This window comes from Anser brachyrhynchus (assembly GCF_964034855.1).
Source record: "Anser brachyrhynchus genome assembly, chromosome: 1".
Classification (NCBI taxonomy): domain Eukaryota; kingdom Metazoa; phylum Chordata; class Aves; order Anseriformes; family Anatidae; genus Anser; species Anser brachyrhynchus.
Genome location: NC_137694.1, coordinates 95,239,315 through 95,255,127, shown reverse-complemented (window position 1 = coordinate 95,255,127; position 15,813 = coordinate 95,239,315). Strand labels below are relative to the sequence as shown.

Genomic DNA, 15,813 nt, shown 5'->3' with positions numbered 1-15,813 from the left:
TATCAGCACAATCATGGTGGGGCTTAAAAACAAATTATGGTGGAAGATGTTCCTCAACAAGAGCATTTAATGGAGATTGGTGACTCATTATTAACACTTCAGATGTTTATTTTTGGTCCCATTAGTTACAAATTCACTGTCAAATTTACTTCTGAATTCAGAGAAATCTTAAAGAATCTCGAAGAATCCTGAGGATGAAAACCAAGAGTAGAAAACAAGTACTGAGTATGAAGACCCTATAAGAACAGTGTTTCTTGCAGCTCCTAACCGATTCTAACAACCTACATCAAAAATCTCATTTAAAAACCCTAAAAAGTTGAGAGGAGATGAAGATAAATCTTCACGTGTTCCTCAGCAAATCTCACAATTAGGAGATGGGCTATTTATGGAAAACCAAGGGGGATGTGCACTATCATTTAGTGGCATTTCGTGCCAACATTATTTGCCACCACCTGATCCTGATTTTGTGCACAAATTTGGTTCCCTCAGGTCAGAATTCAGCGTACATCTCAAATCAACAAAAGGCACAACTGTAATTGTTACCTTTAAAAATCGTAACTGTAAACACATACAGGACTTAAGGTTTTTAATTACTTTGAGTCTCATTATACTGCACACACACAGTAATTGACAGATGCTTCTGTGAAGAGTTTACATGGTTAAAAGCCTCAATCTGCAGTCTCCTCCAATTCTGCTGGGGGACCAGCAAAAAGGAAGCAAGACCTTTCACAGCTATGGATATATTTGTTGAGCAGCTTGTAGTTTTTGAGGGAGGAACTTCTTCTGTTACATTTGATATTAAAAATAGAAAACAAACAACAACACTCCGACCCCCTCCAAAAAATCCAACCAGTAAATCATCAATGATGAGCAGTTAATAAATAATAAACTCAAAAGGAATTTTCTTATCCATCTAGTTAAGTCAGCACAAAGTTCATCTCTGTTCTTCATTTGCCTTCTCTTTTTCTTCCTTATCTAAAAAAAAAGTAAGATCACCAGCATTCCCCCTACTTGCTCTATTTACATCACTTACTTTATGCTTGCTCTCTTATTGACATTATGGCAAAAGCAGCGTTGGCCAGTTACATTTTTGTTGCATTCCTCTTTTAACACTTTGATGAAGAAATTTCATATAAGAACTAGATTCCTCTAAAATAATGCTTAAAACATCTCGAAGCATCAACCTTGCACGTTGCCAAAGGTCAAAATGATCCAAACAAACTGTAATAAAGATTTCCCTGTTTTAGGACATAATGTTTCATTCCCTCTGCCTTCATCCAACAAACAGCTATCAAGATACGCACAGTTCTTGCTTTGAAATGACTAAGGCTTTTGTAAAAATAACTATTTTCTTCCTTCCCCAGTCAGCTTCATACCTGACTATCATAAAACATTGATTATATATGTAATGCAAGAATATTCATAAAGACATGCTAAACCTGATGATAAAAATATATCAGCAGCAGCCTGCCTCAGGCATTGATTTGCAAACCCAAAGCAAGTTTCAGCTATGACTCAGTGGAGTTTGAACATTGGCAATGCATTTGGCTTTTAAGGCTTTTGCTTTATCACATAATTCAATAAACATTTTGAACTTTAAGGTTGCTGGTGTTCACTGTTTTATATTCCATATACATTAGTTCTAAAAAATTCATTGTCCCAAAATACAGGCTCTTTTGTCTTTCCTGAGAGTTTCATTAAAATATCTGGACATCGCTAAACAATCACTTCAAAATTAAAAGACGCTTATCACAACACCATACTGCAATTACATCTTATAAGCTATCTATACAGTTTCATGCAAGGCAAAAACTAAACAGAACATCTGAGGCTTCCGATTTTCAGAACACAAAGTTTTCTTTTTACAAACTTGTGTTATGGTATCATTGAGGTTGGAGGGGACCTCCTGAGATCATCTTCTCCAACTCTTAAGTTCAAACAGGATGAGCTAAAACAGTTTGCCCAGGACTGTGTCCAGACAGCTTTTGAATACCTCCAAAGACGGAGACTCCACAACCTCCCTGGGAAACCAATTAAGGTGTTTGATCACCCTTGCAGTACTAGAGTTTATTCTAGCGTACAGATGGAACTTCACGTGTTTTAATATGTGCCCATTGCCTCTTGTTGTGTCAATGGGCTCTAATGAGAGGAGTGTCTGGCTCCATTTTTTTCATTTCCTCCCATCAAGTAGTTATACACACTGGCAAGACTCCCCACTGAGCCTGCTCTGATCCAGGCTACAGTCACACTTGTGGATCAAATGCCTTGAACAAGCACACCACGTAAGAGACTGGAAGCACTGGAGTCGTCATCAGCTTCTAGATCAACCTGTAGGTATAGTCTGCTCCTTAGTGTAAAGAGAAGTAAGACAGAAGACCATTTGGCATTCAAACAGTAACTGGATAGGACCCCTCCCTGTAAAGCGCTTTTGTTAAAGGCAATTTTAAAAAATATAAACGTTCATCACAACATAGTGCAATGCTGGTGTCCAGACAAGAAGTCACATACGAGCTAAACAATTGCCTTTTTCATTTTTTTTTACTGAAAATTGAAAATAGCCTAAAACTCACAGGAGGTAAGATTACATGATATAATAGTTTCTTCTTGTCTCAGAGACCATATGACTTCCCATAACAATTGTGATATTGGTTATGTATTTTCTGTATTGGTTATGTATTTTCTGTATTCCACTCCTAAAATCCAGTATGGAGTCACACGGCTAAGCAACCACTAGAAATACTCATATGAGGTTACAGAGACATGTGATTGTTATGTAGGCTCCTCACAGAAATCAAAATGAAAGGAGAATTAAAAATAAATAAATTAAAAAGCTGTAACCATCTTGAGGAACTCTGACAGCAAAGAAGGCCAGAAGGGGATAATGGAATATTTGACAGAAAACGAGCAATTTATTTTCACACACCCACTGTATCAGCTGTTGTGCTGAAGGTCACTATTAAGAAAACCACTTGAAAACACTCGTTTTGTCATTGACTGAGATGATTCCAAGCTTTACAAGGTTTTCTCAATTTTAAAACTGGTATTCAGTAGCTCTCAAATCCACACCTTAAAAGAATCACTATGAAATAGTAAGTCATTAGGGGTTGTAAAAGAAGTAGTTATCTTAGGTAGTTTATGGAGACACTCAACAATCCATAATTTTATAAGGCCAAATAACTCAACTATTCCAATATCAACACCTGCTTTTGTAGTCAGAAACTTGGAACTGCACAGAAAGCTGTTCTAAGAAAGAAAAAGATATGAACAGCAAACACCTCAGCAAATTCAGATTGGGAGTTGAAGGTCTCTGAAGAATTCTGAAAGTTCTGAAACCAGAATAAAGCCTTCTGTTTCTGTGTTAAACTATTCCAGAAATAGTAAGACTATCACAACCTCATTATTCCTTATCTAGCAACGTGCTACTAAAAGAAGCAACACTTACGACCAAAACTCAAGACCTCAGTTTCTAAAGATCTCAGATTATTTGTTTTATATTATCAGCAAAAATAATTTGATAACCCGTAAATGACATGCAGATTCCACTGCCTTTTTTGGAGAAAACAAGCTTCATAATTGTCAACAATGAATTACGCCAGAAAATCTGTTTCAAAGACCTACTTAATGTGTATTGATGTATGTACTCTAATTCCACTACCAATGACATTTCAGAATTCCTTTCATTCTCAGTGACAACAAACCATATCATAAGCACTAACACCTGAGATTTTAATTTATAATGAATGTGTCAAGCCAAAAGCAAGTAGAAGAAAGTGTTCTTGTAGAAATTCTTCAAGATTTGAGGCTCTTAGTTATGTTCTACTCCACAGTTGGTGTAAATTAAATATGTGAGTATGACCAGGTAGGCCACTTATGTTGGTATAACTAAATTCCTACCTACATCTAATTAGTACAAAAGGCTGGTATTAAACTGCACTAGTCCTGCTCTGCTAATATTGCACAAAGAACTGTCCCAGTTTAGCAAGCTCCTCAGTGTCATGCCAACTAATTCCTCCACCACAATATGAAAACACAGATGTACAGCAGTGTGATTGGAGAGATCTTGCATAGTTTATACAATGCAAGACTGGTAAAATGAAGATAAATGAAGAGTTTTAGCATCTCTCTGAGATAATAATGCCAGGAACATAATCTGAGAACAGTTCTGGAATGAAACAATCTCATACAAGAGGCAGGTTTCACCTGAACCTTAAAACAATTGGGCTGGTGGCATATTAAAATCAAAAAGGTCACAAACAAGATTTTACATCAAAGAATGCAAGAAATCCAGCAGGTGCAGAAGATGGCACAGTGTGTCAATGCTATTATAGATGAAGATGCAGAAGTTCTGTATCCTCAAAGCAATGGAGAACAAAATTGAAAGCCATTTCTATCCTCTGCTTGACTTACAGAAAGCCATCTAAGCACAATATCAAGGAAAAACATTGGCACAAATACCAGTACATAAATAGTCTTTGTTTAAGAACAAAATATAACAGTAATCAGACTTCAGTTATTTCTGTTTGGACAAATATCCTAAATGTATGTAACACAGTAGCTATGTTTTTAGACCTTATCTGTGACTGTTTCATGGAACAACTGACTGTTAGGGAAGTCACAAGAGAAGGCAATGGGACTCCTGGACATGGGTTGCATGGAGGTTCTGATTTTAAAATTTACTTGTGAGCAGTTTCCTTGTAACAGCAACCATAGCATACTATATTACACACTCCTACAGCTTTGATAAAGGTTGAAAAGTACTCACCTGCATGTAAAGTGCAAATTACTTAAGCATACTATTCTGAAAAGCACAGGGTCCATACATACTGCCTGGCAAAAGAAAGCTTCATCCACAAACAATACAGTAAATAAAATTATTGAAAATAAGGGAAAATGTTACATAACACTGACATTGTGCCCAAATGATCAGTATCAATATTAAAAAAAAATACAAAAATGTAACAGATTTAACTGTAAAAAACAACAACATCAAAACCACAGTTGGACAGATAGTTTGAAATGCAGCTAACACATGGAAGCAGAACTCATAATAAATCTTTCTTCAAATACATCAGGAGTAGGAAGCCTGCCAGAGATTATGTAGGGCCAACTGATAAATGAGAAAAAGGAACACTTACAGAAGATACATGCATCTGCAGCAAAGCTAAATGACTTCTTGGTACTGGTTTTCACAGAGGCCTCTCCAACAGGAGTCCTTCTCTTAGAGGCTCGTTAAAAAAAAGTGACAAAATGAACTGTGACACATCAGCAAAACCTAACTATTTTCACCCAAGAGTTCTGAAATGACTTAAGGATGAAAAGGCTAAACTATTAATCATTGTATGTAGCTAAAATTGGCTTGGTATCTGATAACCTGAATAAAAAATGTGACGTCTGTTAAATAAATATAAATAAAACCAACAAAAACCACATGTATTCAGGAAAGCTGCAGGGAACTACAGGCCTGAAAGCCTGGATTCTGTAATAGAAAAATCACGAGGAAGTGTAAAAAAGCATGCACAAGGCATTACTATGATCTCTGGAACGTTTTGAAGAAGCTGACTTGTAGATAACAACAGAGTTGTTAATTCATACGTTTATTTTGAGAAGTCTTTCACCAAATCCTCCATTAAATCTGTTAAGGAACCTCAAAAAACATGGTGAAAGACAACAGGCCCCTGAAGAGATAACTAAGAGACAAGAATCAAAAAGATGCATCTGTAATCCTCTTTCTGAACAGTTGTATTTTTCCCAGATGACTCTAAACCAAGCAAGTTTGAAAGGACAGGCAAGGACAGAAAAACTGGGTAACAGTCAAGGGTTCAGTGTCAGAGGCAATGCTTGAATTCAAAAGACAGTGAAGCAATTTTTCCCTGTAAGAATTAACATAGTGGACAGCTGGTACACATGGGACAAAAGAAATGCACATGTTTTAAATACACTGGAACAATATATATAGCATGGAAAATAGAGAAGAAGCATGAGAATAAGAATCAGCAACTGGAATAGATGCTGGCTTTTAAGAACAGATCATCACTTTGAAATATCTCAGCTTCTTCATTTGTGAGATTGAATTACTAACTAAAATCTTCTACTTGTAAGCATTCTTGATATTTCTTTCCAAACAGTTGGATTGGAAAGTGATAACAGGGATTGACTTTTACCATCTCTTTCCAAAATCCTACCTTAGCTTCTTCAGGAAAGAATCTTTTCAAGGAAGAGAAAAGATTACTGATGAGAGCACTTGACAAAACAACATCTAGGTCTGGAAGTCCCTCTGAGAAAAAAAATATCACAAGTTTGAATTAAGTATGCTTCTCGTAGTCACTACCAGGGACAAGAAACTGGTTGGGACCCCTGTTCCAACCTAGTACAGATTATGCTCTTCGAATTCTTTGCACCCAAGTGGAAATTAATCTACTTAGCATACATACAAGTCTGATGAGTTTACAAAGCTTAAAAAAAAATAAAAAGAGAGTAATGAAAGACATACTACTAGTAAAATGAGGCAAGTATCTCTATCAGGCATACCACTATAACAAATCAAACTTTACTCATTCATAGAATCATAAATTTGGCTGAGAATTAAAAGTATATCAAACTGATGTTTAACTGAAAAGTTCCAAATTCTCATTAAGTGTCATTAACATGACTTTCCAGCTACACCCCCTTCTGAGATTTCACAATAACTGATGTGTTAAAAAAAACTTTCTGTCATTACATCACCATTTCCATGTATAAATCTATTTTTACATAGTTTTCAGCTTTAGTTTTACAAAGACATTAATTTACAATCTTTTCTCACCTTGGTATCTGCTTATTTTCACATAATTTACCTATTGTCAGACTACGAAACAACTGTATTAGTAAACTGCAAGTGGAAAATGGCATACATGACAAGTAAATGGCCAAATTCCCTTTTGAACAAACTTCAACTAAACTAAATTCACCGTTCAATGCTAGTTTTTCCTTAAGTACATGGCTCACTTTTAAACCAGGAATAAAACCACATTGGGAATATGAGTATTTTATCGATCTTAAACGCTTGGTAACAGAGGTTAAAAAAAAATCTCAAACAGTACAATAGCCATGGATTCAATTTGACAAAAAAAGAGAGCACTAGCAGACACAGTATCATGATTACATCTGACATAAGACATAAAAAATGTAGAAAATGAACATATATTTAAGCAGAAAAATCCACAAATTTGAATTTTTTTATTACATAAATATAAAAATTTGACACATGAAGCTCCAAGCAGTCTATGCTTCCCCCTTCGATCTTTTCTAGTCTATTGTGAAATATCAGATCCTATATTATGGTTACCTCTTCAGACAAAACATCCCGATGTTCATCATCCGTGAACTTTCTCTTTTGAAGATGTTATTCTTGTGACTAGCAGAATCAAATATGAGGGAGGCAAAAGGTTTACTCATCCCCAAGGGAGAGGCTCAATTCAGCTTTTCAAGCTTTCCTAACCTTAGTCAGCAGGCTTGTGTGATAAACCCACACACCCAGTAATTTCTTGAAATAATTCTCAGGGGAAAAATGGGAGGGAAGGGAAAAATAAAATAAATCAGCCAAGCACTGAGCACTTGACTCACGTCTAGGTTGACACTGTATATTTTACCAGATTCCAATAATAGCTACATCATGTCTTTATACAAAATACAACATAGCCCAGCTAGCAGCAAAAACACAGAGATTCTAACAGAACATACATTTCTCAGACAAACAGGTAACTAGGCAAGGATTTTAACACATAAAAACCTAAATGAATTAGTATTAGCTTGCAAAGTCAAGAAGTCAGGAGTTAGTAACAGCAAGGGTCACACACACCCTTAATCTATCGTGATCAAATACTACTAAGCCAAATTCCCCCAGGAAACCTGCCTCATTCAGTGTACAGGATGGTTTGTGCTCTTTGAATAGAGTAGTTGAATAACATGTGGTGAGAAAACAGAACACACGGCAATGAATCCTGAAAATCCCAAGACACAGGAAGTTATATACGACACGAGAGTTAGGAAACTGGAAAAGAGCTTGGAAAAAACTATTTTTGATATGATGGTATAAGCAATATATATATATAGCTACTTTTAATGTTAAATTTCAAGCAATATTTGAATAAAAGGGTGGATTTGAAAAACAAAGTGAAGCTTTGATACATCCATATGCTGTAGCCTGAAAGTTTGCTCCCAGAAACAGTTGCCTTCTCTTGAAAATGGAGAGAAGCCATCCATGGACAGACAGAAAGACTTTTTTCAGCTACATATCCTTACATCCTTTTCTCATTTAGTGTAAGAAAATACTTGCGGCTAGGCTGTTAGAACAAGTTCAATCATCACCTTAAAACCATCAATTTATTAATGCAAAATGAAATTAATATGATTTTGAGATTGATGAAATTTGAGAAAATAAACTGCTAGGCTGTACCTTCTGATTCAAATAAAATATATATATATATTTTATAAACAAACTGAAAAGAAAAATAATGCATGCTAACAACTTTTGAGACATTATAGGACATGTAGCAGTTTCCTAAATATTTTTACTAAAATCTCTACAGAGCCACCAGAAGTTCTGCTTCTTGTCCAGTTGTCAGAGGGAGAACCTGTCCTGTAAAATGCTGTGCTAGACACACTAGTGTGATGCCATTTCTTTGAGGCATAGTATTAACAATTGTTTAAGAATTCACTAATAGATATTCTGGTATGTTTTACATTAGAAAATTTCACCAGTCCAACAAGAGAATTATTTTGTCAGACTGCTAGTAAATGCCATTGCCTCAGTTTTGATCATAGATGATTAAGCTGCAAGTATTTTTTATTGCCTTAGGCTAAAGTCATTTGGCATTGTAACAGTAAAAGCTAGGGAATTTTAGCTTACTAGAAGATTTTCTGGTAATTCTATTTTTCATGAACATGTTTACAGCTAACCATCAGGCTTTAAGCTGCTTGCACAATCCTTTAACCTGTGCCTTACTCATGCACAATGCCACATAGTACAAAAGATTTAGAATCACCACCGTCATAAAGCAGCAAGAAGACGGTTGCCAAACCTAAGCAAGGGGCAGCAGAAATGAAATTCATTAAATTTCAGGGAAAAAAGGCATTTGTGCATGTTGTCTCGAATGACTAGAAACTCCTCTGACAAAAAAAAAAAAAAACCCTACAAGTTGAGTTGAAAAAGCCTCTGCATTCTGACTGAGACAGATTCTGCCTGTCCCCACAGCCACCAGTACCACCAAGCAGATACCTCTGGTGCTTCTTCCACTTCTGCAGGTGAACCAAACCAGATGAAAACCAAAGAACACTGGACAGCCTTCCCAAAGGAAGCAACAAAAAGAATGTGTTAGTTGGAAAGCCTGGCCACCCTGATTTGCTTGAAAGGTGCAGACCCTTCACTGATACACTTCAAAGCTCAAACATCAAGATGATATTCATTAAAGAAACTGAAATTCTGCTGAAACTCGACAGGAGAGCAGAGGATGAAAAAAAAAAATTCCCTTTGTTTGCTGACATTATTGCTTTATTATCTGACTGGCCTGTCACCAAAATCTTGTTTAGTCTAGCATTAAGTTTATCTTCTTCCCACTGAACAGGACCTGGTACTCAAGCAGTCGACCCAGATGCAATCTAAAAATAGTATCTACTCTCAGGCATAAAGCTTAGAGAAAAAATGTGTGTTGCAGTGGAGAAGAAGCAAACACCTCAAAAAATCACATCTGAATAATGTTCAAATAGCTTCACACATATTAACGGAAATTTTATTCTTGGTCAAGCCTACAAAAAGCTGCACTCCTTATTGAAATTGATAAAGAAAATGCTGAAAATTAATTAATCTTTGACAAGGGCCCACATTTTCACTGACATTTTGGAAGACTGTAATTCTGCTACAGCACCTTAGCCAGTGCAAAGATTTGCCCAGTAACATACCAGCAAAATAACAAAGATGAAGATAATGACTTTAAATAAAGGTGATCACTAAGCCAAATGTTTCTGTCTTGGGAATGTGGGCTCCTTTTGGGTAAGTGCAGATAGACAAGAGTATTGGTTCTTCCTAAACTTAGAAATGTAGCAAAATTTAGGTTAGGGATCTGTTGATTTGCACTTTATGATGATTTTCAAGTTGCAAAAATACAGCAATTCCACATCTTTCATAATTCTCAAGACATATGGCAGAAGTGAAAGAACTTACAATAAATACACAATTATTCCCATCTTTTTACATACTTTTATGGGGGAAATTGAAATTTTGCTTTGGGAAACTTGCTAGTGTGGCTCATCTAAATTAAAGGGGCATGGTATTAGAAAAAATGCGTTAGAAGTCCACAACTATGTACATCATTAATTCAAAACAAAACGTTATTTGTTCTGCCAGTTGCAGAGGTATTACCAGTTGCAAAAATCAGTATTGTTTCCATGCTGTAATGACATCTGTATCCTAGAGAGGACTGGACTCAGCAGTTTTATCTGCAATAACTCTGTGTAATAAACTACACAAATATAACAACAATTTGATTATGAGGATTATTGCTTAAACTCTTCTGTTTATTTCATTTGAATTATTAGCGCTACTCATATCCAACCATGTGTGGCTATTCTCTCTTTGCACACACTTTGCAGGATCTGAGCTGTTTTTCTTCATTTACCTACAAATCACAGTGCCGTGTGCCCAAGAGTTTTTCATGCCAGCGCTGTTAGCAGAGAGCCAAATCTCCATTAATATTTCCTTTCAATGCCCACAGCATCGTTCAGCCCTGAACTAAGAAGAGTCAATAGCTAGAGTAATCCCACAATTCAGAGGCTGAAACACTGACAGCATAATTCCATTGCTATACAACTTCCACATGGGGAAGGAAAGAAACTTTTGGCATAGACAGCGTATTTTCCAGAGTAAAAGTTTCATCATTTACTTCTCCCCTTTCAATTCTAGGCAGAGTTACCAAGCCTGCTATGCTTGGACAACTGCCTGGTGGTTTACTCAGCCTGAGGTAAGCAGGGGGTGCTTCAAAGCCCATCCAGATCCACTTGTGATACCATAGTGATAGTTTATTTTCTACATAAAGCACCATTGCCTATTTCTGCAGTTGATTCTTAGAGGATTTTATACTCACTGGATCTCTGTCTTCCTCCAGGAGGTCGACTAGAGGAGAAAATACAAAAACCTTTTTTTTTTGCTGTGGCAGAGACTCAGACACACAATATTTGGCATGGTTATACTTCCAAAAAATCCCTGTGTGGACATAGCTTTTACTGGCAAAAGAATACTAGTTAATGTCACATTTTGCTGAATTAGGCTGAGCAGTTTTTCAATGATTTATACTTTTTCCATTGCTACAAGGTTTCAGCAGTCCAACAATTTTCCTAACCCAACTGTCCTTAAAATAAATATGCCCTTCAGCAACAGAAAACAAGCCTGAAGTCAGGCCCAGATCCAGGGTAAAATTTACACCATTTAAAGTCACTTCCTTCAAGAGATGGCAGGACAGAGGGTGTCCTCATTTAACACAATATGCCTATATCTCCATTTCTGTTTTCAAGCTTTGTGTTGGAATTATTTTATTTGCGGGAATACAATAATGATTTCCTCACATAATGTAAGTATTTCCACATTATAAGCCTTTTCACACAGAAACTTCCTGAATATTTTAAGTGGCTGAGAGTTACCAAATTCCAAAAGAAACAAGATGGCTCCCTCCCAATCTCTCCCAGTACATTTTTCAAGGAAAAACACAGGTGCAAAACTGTCAATAGACTTTTGCCTTCAGGCTAAATGGCAGTGAGTGCTGAAAGCAAGCAGAATGCATACAAATAGCTTGCATTTTTCTCTGACTTCATACTGTCTAGGACTTTAACCAATACATTAAAAAAAAAAAAAAGGAGAAGAAAAGGACTTTCATTTAAAGGTATTTCTTTCTACAGAGAAAGAGCAAAGATGGGGAGGATGAGCAGCACTCGTGTTGTTCTTCTCTCTCTGATGTAGAGAGGACTTGAAGCAACTACAGACTCCCACTTGGAACTTCTGCATATTCTGTACATGTGTACACTTTCATATGCACCAAAGCTATTAACACTTTTAAACTGCTTACAACAAGGAAAAGCAATTGACAGCTGTGCAAGGAGTTAACTTTGGATAGACAAAACCTCTTTAAGTCTTCTGTGAACTACAATGAAACCTTCTAGCCATAGAGCAGTAAAATACAATTGTCGGTCTTGAGAGAATGAAAAATCATAAACAATATTACTTGTCAATTCTGAACATTCATTTTCACTAATGAATCGTAGAATGGCTTGGGTGGAAGGAACCTTAAAGACCCTCTAACTCCAACACCCCTGCCATAGGCAGGGATGCTACCCACTAGATCCAGTTATTAAGGTACTAAAAGTATACAGGCCAAATATGAAGTAGCCATCCTTCAGCACCTAGTATACGCAAGCTACTCCGAAAACCAACTAAAATTCTAAGAACCAAAGGAATGAATTGAAACTGTAATGCAGATTACTGGGTAATATCATAATAGGTTTGGGAATTAAAAGCTCTGCTGCTCACAAAGCAGCTGAAACTGTCCTGAGATGAGCCATTTCAAAGTTACCAGAACAGACAAAGTGTTAACCTGATCAATGACAGAAATTGGTGGTGATGGCTAATACAGCTGAAACACAATTAATGACAACACAGAATTTATATTCTTAAACTCTGTCCTGATCAAGAGTGTTTTTGAAAACCCTCTTCCTGGCCTTCTGTTTTAAAGAACAGGGTGGCAGTGATGGAGAAATTACCAATTCCAAGCAATTTCTTTATTCATGCTATAACTTGAATCATCCACTGACAATATGAAATAATAAACAGTTATTGGTCAGTCTACGCATCGTTACTGGAAAAGCATCTCAAAGAAGTCAGAAGTGTGGCCTGTATCTCACCTACCTAGACAGCCAAGGAGAGGGCACATCACCTAGCAAAACACTGAGCTTGACACACACTAACCAAATCCTTGGCACAAACTTTTGGGCTTCATTTCTTCCCCAAACCACAGGAACACCGAGCACCAGCCCTTCCAAAATTAAATTGAATGTATTGTAAGAAATGCCATTCACATTTTTCTTTAGATTTGATCACACAAATCCAGCTGAGAACAATATCCCCATCATCTCTCCTGGTCATGACCTGCACTAACTCTGCAGTCAGTACTCTACAGCCCGCCTTACCCTGGTTCGCAGTCAGCACAACACACAGTCTAACACAGGGTTGCTACTACAAATGGAAAATCTCCAATTCCCAGGAGCACATGCAATGTGTGGCTCAGGTCACACCCTTTCTGACATAGTACACTGTGTTCAAAGTCTCACAGTTTCTTCAAACACCACTTCCCCGCAAAGCATGCCAAAATACCAATCCCAAAAAGGCACCACCCACATGAACTTTTAAACTGTTTTAAAAACAGCATATTTACTACTAAACCATTGTCTTGCCTATTTCTAAATGACTGAAAAAAATACTGAATTAAACCAGAACGCAACATGCATGACAGAAGGGAATTACACTAACTGGATTACAAATTTAAATGCATAAAGTGAAACTGAACACCAGTAATATCAAACCAAAATATTCAATACCTCAAAACCTACTTTTGGCTATTCAGAGGATTGTTATTTGTAAGAGTCTGCCCATCTTTCTTTCAAGTTAAATATCCAGATATCTGCCTCTTCAAGGAGCCTAAGGAAACTAGAAGCATCTTCCTGCAAATAAAAAAAAAAAAGGCAATAAATAATATCAATTCATTTTTTATAACAGAAGGAAGTCATTAATTTACCATATGCATCTACCTGTGCTTCAGCTTGAAGCTTAAAATACACCAATTAGTTTGGAATAAAAAGACAAAAAGCAGTGCAGCAAGTGTTTTGATGACTTAACTATGCCAATCAGCAAAAATGAGGGTTGAATGAGTAATCAAAATAATTAGGAAAGAAACAGACAACAAAGCAAAGAATAACATAAATATATCATGTATAAAGCCAGGGCTTAACAACACAACTCTTCTCAGTTCACATCATTATTCCACATCCCCAGCTCAAAAAGGAGATGGCAGAACTGAAAAGGTAAAGAAAAAGCAACAGTGACTAAGGTACAAAGTGAATTCTACACGAGGGATGATTAAAATAATTAAGACTTTTCAGCCAAGAAAACAGATGCTGAAAGCTAATACACTAAAGATATATAAATCACTATGGAATTGAAAAGACAAATAGGAAGCAATTATTTGCTGTCTGTCCAAACACAAAGCCAGGAAGTGTTAAACTAAACTAACACGGGCAGAAACAGAGCAAACCAATTGTTTCCTTTTTCTCCTAAAGCACTTCTTTAAAAAAACTGTGGAACTTTAAGACATAGGATGCACACAGCTTTTTCTCACTTCTGCTCCTTCCTTCTCACACTTGTCCTCTGCTCCAGCATGAGTTCTCCATGGTCTACAGGTCTTCAGAAGAAAAGTGCTCCGGGATGAGCCTCTCCACAGGCAGCAGTTCCTTCAGCTATGTTTACCTGCTCCAGCATGAGTCCTCTATGGGCTGCAAGGACTATCTGCTCCACAACAGACCACCTCCTCCCCCCTGTTTTTTGACCTTGGAGTTCCCTCTGTCATTTAGCACTTTTAAAAATGTATTATTATTATTCTCATTATATTTTTTTTCATGTGTTAAATAAAAAAAAATACAGGAGAAAAAATAAAAAGAAAATAGTAGGTAAGAGTACATATAGTCACAGTTTTAACAGATCCTAAATAAATGCCTGCAGCAAGAACTGGAAAAGAAACACAGCCAGCATACAGAAAGTATAATTGTGAGACACAAAAATGCAAGCTTGAAAATATGAGTGAAAGAGGGGGACTGTTTTCTAACTTGTAGAACTACACAAGACGGATTTTTATTTTTGTCTTTTGGGTGTGGGAGAGGGTAATCTAATCCAAAGAAAGCTGGAAAGAAAGTCTGAGTGTGTATCATCTATCTGAACTAGAAAACCACAAAACTACCATTTCAGGCAGCTGACATATTGATGTTATCAGTGTAATTTTCATTAGAGCACTTAAAAATATTAAATATTTCTGTGTAATATACACATGCATCATTTTGAATTATTCCTTACTTCATGACGTTTAATTCATCTATGGCATTCTTTCCTAAAATGGTTTCAGTTTTAACAAATGCACATTTTTAATAGAAAGGGGAATTTTTAAATATTCCTGAGAAAGCCTGGATAAAAGGTTAAAGCATTACATATCAAAGAAGGGATAGTAAAAAGCAGCTTTAATAAAAGCAGTACTTTCCGCAGGAGATTCACAGAAAAGCACTGATGGAGGCTTAAATATAATACAGAGCCTACTGTTACTTGCATATGAAGGTCTTCAGAGAAGGTTAGCACAAACACAGCAGGGTAAATTCTTTGATCACAAAATGGAAAAGCAAATTATTACATAAAAAGGAAAACAAACTGTCCCAATACCAAAGGAGCACAGTGTTTCTCCTTTGTTGCTTATGAATTCAACATGCTTGTTACAAATGGAAGAGAATTTCAGAAGACACGTCAAAATTTCTTTCTTACATTCATTAGCAAGACCTTATTTGAATCTAGTGACAAGAATACTTGCCAAAAGGGGATCACAAATGGAAGTAATTTTGAAGCAGACAGATTATGAGCTCAGCAAAAATATCTCACTTTATTATTGGACTTTAACTCGTTCATCACTCATGAAGTTAGTAGTTGAAGGCTGCTCATCTACGGAGCAATAAGATTTAAATAAGAGTAGAACAAAAACT

The 15,813-nt window shown here is 36.4% G+C and overlaps 1 protein-coding gene across 1 annotated transcript in view; it reads right to left on the bottom strand.

The window, feature by feature from the left end:
• ABI3BP (ABI family member 3 binding protein) overlaps nt 1-7,422 on the bottom strand; it is a 172,131-nt gene extending 164,709 nt beyond the window's left edge. The window contains exon 1 of the mRNA XM_080563086.1: nt 7,325-7,422. The gene's annotated coding sequence lies outside the window, so the exon portion shown is untranslated. The remainder of the gene's footprint in view (nt 1-7,324) is intronic.
• Between the last annotated feature and the right edge of the window lie 8,391 nt (nt 7,423-15,813).